This window comes from Scylla paramamosain, chromosome 24 (genome assembly GCF_035594125.1).
Source record: "Scylla paramamosain isolate STU-SP2022 chromosome 24, ASM3559412v1, whole genome shotgun sequence".
Classification (NCBI taxonomy): Eukaryota; Metazoa; Arthropoda; class Malacostraca; order Decapoda; family Portunidae; genus Scylla; species Scylla paramamosain.
In genome coordinates, this window is record NC_087174.1 from 19907494 (window position 1) to 19913535 (window position 6042).

Sequence of the window (6042 nt, forward strand, 5' to 3'; positions counted from 1 at the left end):
AATAAAAGAATAAGATAAAGAAAACAGACGAGAAAGAAGATCAGCAAAAAAAACAAAAAGAAAAAACAAGAAATCCAAGAACGAGAACAAAACGAGAAAGCTAGAAAATGTAAGTACAAAAAAAAAATACAGAAGGAAAAAAACAAAAATAGATAAACAGAACAAGATAACTAGAAATAGTACAAATAAAAAAAGAAAACGTAATGTGTGTGTGTGTGTGTGTGTGTGTGTGTGTAGCGGGGCGGTATGGTGCAATGAAAAACACACTACGAGCTTGATGATGCAGCTCGCCCGTGTACGTAAATTTGTGACGTGCTGAATGGCGAGGTGTGGCGTGCTTGACCTGTGCTGAGTGCCGCGTGTCATGGTGAATTAAACTGATGTGCCAGGTACAGATCCCTATTCCTAACCCTTTGACTGCTATTTGCTACATCTTTCTTGTTCTCCAGCTACATCCTTACTTGTTCTCCAGCCACCTCCAATCTTTAAACTGAACAGAAATTGCAAAATTTATTCTTTTTAACCCCGTTCTTTCTTGTAGATGCTTATAAAGATTTCATGCATCACTTTTGAGGGTGTGATTTGTTTCGTATCGCAAGGAAAGGGCTAAGAGGCTCCGATGCAAGTCACTTTACTTTTTTTTTTTTTAATGTAGGAGGGACACTGGCCAAGGGCAACAAAAATCCAATAAAAAAAAAAAAAAAAAGCCCACGGAGATGCCAGTCCCAGTAAAGAGTCCAAAGCGGTAGTCAAAAATTGAAGGATAAGTGTCTTGAAACCTCGGATTATGAGGTTTTTTGTTTTTTCATGATTCTAGTAATAATTCAGCTTAGATTCCGCAACATCAGTAGGAATAACACCAATGACTACTCGATTAATCATTTCCGTTGACTTTGGAGATAATCCTAATGGAAAAACAAAGGTTATGATAATAATATAAGACGCAATGTTACAAGGTAGAGTGTTCCGTTGCTTTGTGTCTCCCCGGTGACGCAGCGAGGCACAGCGAGGCATTGCTTGTGTTACGTCACGGGAGTATGTCATGTTACCCGTTACTTTGTCTTGCGTATTCATTTAAGAACTTCGTGATTTAACAACAAAGGGAGAGGGAGGCGGCTAAAGAAGTGGTTGAATGAATGTCTTAGAATGCACACGAGAAGGAGGAGGAGGAGGAGGAGGAGGAGGAGGAGGAGGAGGAAAGAGGAGGAAGGAGGAGGAGAATTAAAAGAAGTATAATAGACAAAAAATCAAGGAAAAATTAGAAAAAAACAGAAAATAAGAAAAATTAGAAAGAAGAAAAGAAGAGAAGGAGGAGGATTGGAAGAACAGTGAAGAGAATCTTAAAAAGATAAAAGAAGAATTAGAAAAAATCAAAAGGAAAGAAAAACCAGAGAAGATAATTTTAAAAAAGAAGAAGAAGAAGAAGAAGAAGAAGAAACAAAAACAAAAGAAAAACAAAAACAAAAAAAAATGATAAGACGAAGAATCACCACCACGACAAACCATCATTAGTTATCACTCCTCCCAGCCCCGCGCGCAGCACCACCCACTGTGCACACACACACACACACACATACACACACACACACACACACACACACACACACAGGCCCTTAGCGCAGCCTCCATAGTAATCCCTCCCAAAAAATGTCCTCCCGCCATTACGTGTGCGGTCGTTATCACTTTTAGTTCCCAGGAAATAATGGAGGACTAAACGAGGTACTTCCGCCGCTGGTTTTGACTTGAGCTATTAAACTCTTCCCTCCTCGACTCCATTAAAGCGTCTTTCCTTAACCAGAGGCAGATTTGGGAGTGACATAATCGTAATTACTCTAAGATGAATGCAAATCGTCTCCTTCAGCAGTTACTTCGTCTATTCCATGGTTCCTTTTTCACAAGCTTTCCCCCGTCACCGCCTTCACTCTCTCGTCCCGCCTCCGTCGTCCCTCCGTCCCGCAAAAGCGACTACAAATTGGAAAACTTGGCGCGGTCTTGTCGGGTGAGGGATGGGAGGAAATTTTCTTTAATGCAAACTTTTCCCGCGTCACCAACCACGTGTGCTCCATATTAAGAGACTCCGCGTACGAAATGCCTCTACCCTGAAGAAAAAAGCGGACAGAGGCTCAAGAAAAACGGAAATATGGTCAAAGAGGGAACGGACAGAGGTCGCTGAGTGTTGGTGCAGCCATTTCTTCAGCACATACGTGCGCAGTTAGTAAAGTTAAGATCGTTGAGCTTCTCCTCTACATTCCATTCAAGTAATAAGAGCAAACGATGGTCCATTAACTTTAATCCCAACTGAAGGAAACTGTCACACAAAATGCTAGAAATAGTGTCCATTTGGCAGCTCAGAGACCCAAATCCCACGCCAGCGATGTTCACTTGTCATCGCTGCTCCTCTAGAGTCTGGGAGTGACGTCACGTGAGCCGCTCCCTTGGTACCCTCCTTTGTTTCGCTCTCCTATTCGCTCCGAGGCAGTGTGAGGCGCTGGGGAGGCAGGCGTATGAATAGAGCAAGTGATACATACGTATTTCAACTTGAGCGTCGTTAGGGAGGTAATGGTGTGAAGCCTTACTCCTTATACTCCGCTGCACCGCTTCCCTGGCCTCTCACCTGGGAGTTAAAAGCTTCTCCGTTTTGTTTTCTGGGATGTGAGAGACGGCAAGGGAAGAAAAAACAAGGGTACGCGGCGATGCAAACTGTCCTGAGAGCAACGAGAAGAAACGCCTAAAGTTATAATAGGTAGATAGGGGAAAAAACAGTAGTTGGTAAGCGTTTCTGTATGTGAGATAACGTCCGGCAAGATCAATGAACATTCTCGTACTTAAACAATGAGTAAGATTGTGTGTATCGGAACTAAAACTTTACCGAATGGCCATGAACATCGAGGAAGGTTACAGGGGAGGCGCCTGTGTAAAAATAAATAAATAGTTAAAAATAATCCATTAATATATAAATTAAAAAAAAAAGAACTCTTGCACCATAAACGAAGTATTGTTTCCTCGATTCCCTCAAGACAAGAATAAAAGAGACGGACTGACGCAATACGTGGAACTCTGTAAAATGGAAGTCAAGAGCAAATATACATAAATCATCGAAATGCCGAGTTTGATCCTGTTTCACGGCACATTTTTTTTTTTTTTCCCGGAGGGAGAAGCAGCGCTCTCTCCTGGTTCCAGCCGGCGCCATATGATCTCACTGTTGCAGGACTAAAAAATCGATCCATTTTTTTTTTTTTTTTTTCCGGCGTTAAGACTCGCAGCAAATCAAGGTCTGCATGACGTCACTGGTGGGGAGAAGAGTGGTCGGGGGAGAGACTGGCAGACAGGGGGATGACGGAGGAAGAGCATGGGGAAGGTGGGGGGGAAGAGCGGCAGGGAGCGCTGGGAGAGGCGCATGGTTTATTCTTTACCATTCTTTTTCAACAAGCAGGCCACGCGGTGTCTTACATGATATGCAAGTTTCGTTACTGAACGTAGGTACTTTCTTTCTGATAATTCCGCCCCCCTTCGCCCCTCCTCCCCCAACCCGTTTAGCAGGCCGGGGAGAGACTGTGGAATCGGGAGTTTTAGGAGGGGAAGAAACTGTGAAATATAGGCTTGCAAACATTTAAATTCTGAGAAGAAACACTTATTCTTGAGAAAATTTTCCCAAAAACTGACACTAACGTAAATTAATTGGACGCTTCGTCCCCCTCGGACACCCCATTATGGACCCTAACCTGTCCTACGTAAACTGGACGCCGTTCTAAAGGACACTAAGTGAACCTAAACTACCATAATCCCCAAGGACATTAACCAAACCGATGACCGACATAACCTAACCGAAACTCTATCGATGAGTCGTCTCGTAAATGTAATTTTGCAGTAAAATTCCAATAATAAAACTCGCATTTATTCAACTCCGTTACGATGGCAGCCATGATGAAATTGAAGTCCACCTCCTGCAGCCCTGTCTTAAGTGGTTCCCTCCTGTTCACAGGGTAACGTGCTGTCTTGGCACTGGCCAGATATACAGAAGGTATCGATCATTGGCAGAAAAATGAACGTGACGTCTCACACTTCATAATACGTCGTGGACTCGGGAGCATGCGCACCGCACCACTACTTTCTCTGTAAGCAAACACACCAACGATTACGAACGCAGTTTAGACTCAGCGGTGCAGAGCTTGGTGGAGAAAAATCCAAGACGCCGCACACCCTCGGAGCATTACAGCCATATCAGATTCGTTCCCCAAAAAGATCTTTACATTTACGCCAAGGCCTCAGTGTGTCCTGCATTGTAAGTTTCATTATTGTACGTGACACGCAGCAGTTAATACAATTAACCCAGTAATTAAAAGAAACTAATATCAATAATAAACCAATCTATACCTCTTCCCTTAAGGCTGGTTCACACTAGTATGTTTTTGCGTATTCCGCACCCGGTCTCCGCTTCTACTATGACGTCACAGAGGCGGAGCTTAGGAGCGGATGAGTTGGAATACGAACCTTTCCGTCTTCCGATCTCCGTTTGCAAAGGCTCTTGTTGAAGTGGCACATGGGTTTTTAAGTCTGCTTTTACGATTCTAGTGGCAGATTAACAAAACTGCTGCATTTAAAAGGCTCTAATTGAAGTGACACGGGTTTTTAAAGGTGTTTTTACGATTCTAATGACAGATTAACAGGTTTTAAAGGGTGTTTGTATGATTCTATTGGCAGATTATCAATATTTCTACACCCACAAGCCTCTAGTTGAAGTGAAACGGGTTTTTAAGTGTTTTTACGGGTCCCTATTCGTCTTCCCTCGAGCCTTCTTGATTATTATTGTTAGGAACGCATATATGTAGCTGCCCTGTAGGTGTGCACATGAGCATGCTGTGTGTATGGGGTAGCCTCGTATGAGTACAGGTAGGTATGAATACTGTGCGAAAGAATGAGTCACTTGTATAGTTGGCTGGCTTTGATGCTGGCGAGATCTCTGACGTTCACATTCAGACAGTGGTGCAGTATTTCCAGTCTTAACTTGGAATACACTTATTACAATCTCTATGATTACAATTATGTGCTTCACACAAATTGCTACTGCACTGGAATACTCAAACAGAAAAATTATGGGCAACACCGCGTCCGCACACACGCACAGAGTTGGATTCATCTCTTCCACACACGACTCACGGTCAATGATGGCGGAGCCGGACACCAGCTGAGTCCGGTTCACACATTAGCGGATGGGAGTGACGTCGGTGCGGAATCCGCAAAAACGTACTAGTGTGAACCGGCCTTAATTACCCTGCCCGGCCTGCCTGCCTGTCCCTCTTCTCTCCCTGCCCGCCCCGTCGCTGAAGGTGCTGCTCCAAATCTTCAGAGCTCGTTTTCTTTAGCAGTGAGACGACAGAAGATGCTTTAGGGTGGGGAAGCCGGAATGTGCCGTGATGCCGGACATCTGCCTAGCAACACAGCTCACCCCTCACCTTACTAAAGTAGACGCCGCTGCCTGGCCGCTTCCCAGGCCTCCTCCGTTCTCGGGGATGCGCCGCGGCTAGCTAGAAAGTATCCGTCACTCGTAGTATAGTCTTCACTCGCGGAAGTCACTCACATGCTCAAAAAAAGAACACCGCGTCAGCAGCTCCTGACCGGCTGCAGCCACCTTGGTCTCTGAGCAATGACGCACTTCAGGTGTGATCCGACACCTAGCTCGAGACTAACACTGAACCACTGTTCATGTGTGTGCTGCTGCCGAGACACCTGCCACTAAATTTACACCACAACAGTTTCTAACGACGAAAACCAGCTAATGTGTCACTAACATAAGGATTTACTTATGCGTACATGCTAGAATAACTGTGAAGAGATCAAAGCCTCTCCCAACCTATAGACCAAGAGTCGTTCGACTGGGAGTCTGCAGCACATGCGCGCGCACGCCGTCAGCCGCGGTGAGGTAAGTGGATGTGTTGTGTGTGTGTGCTATTACTGAAGTCGAAACAAGGAGTAATACAGTCTGTAATCATATTATAAACAACGCAAGACTGAAAAGGAGGCGCTGTTTTGATGGCACCGCTC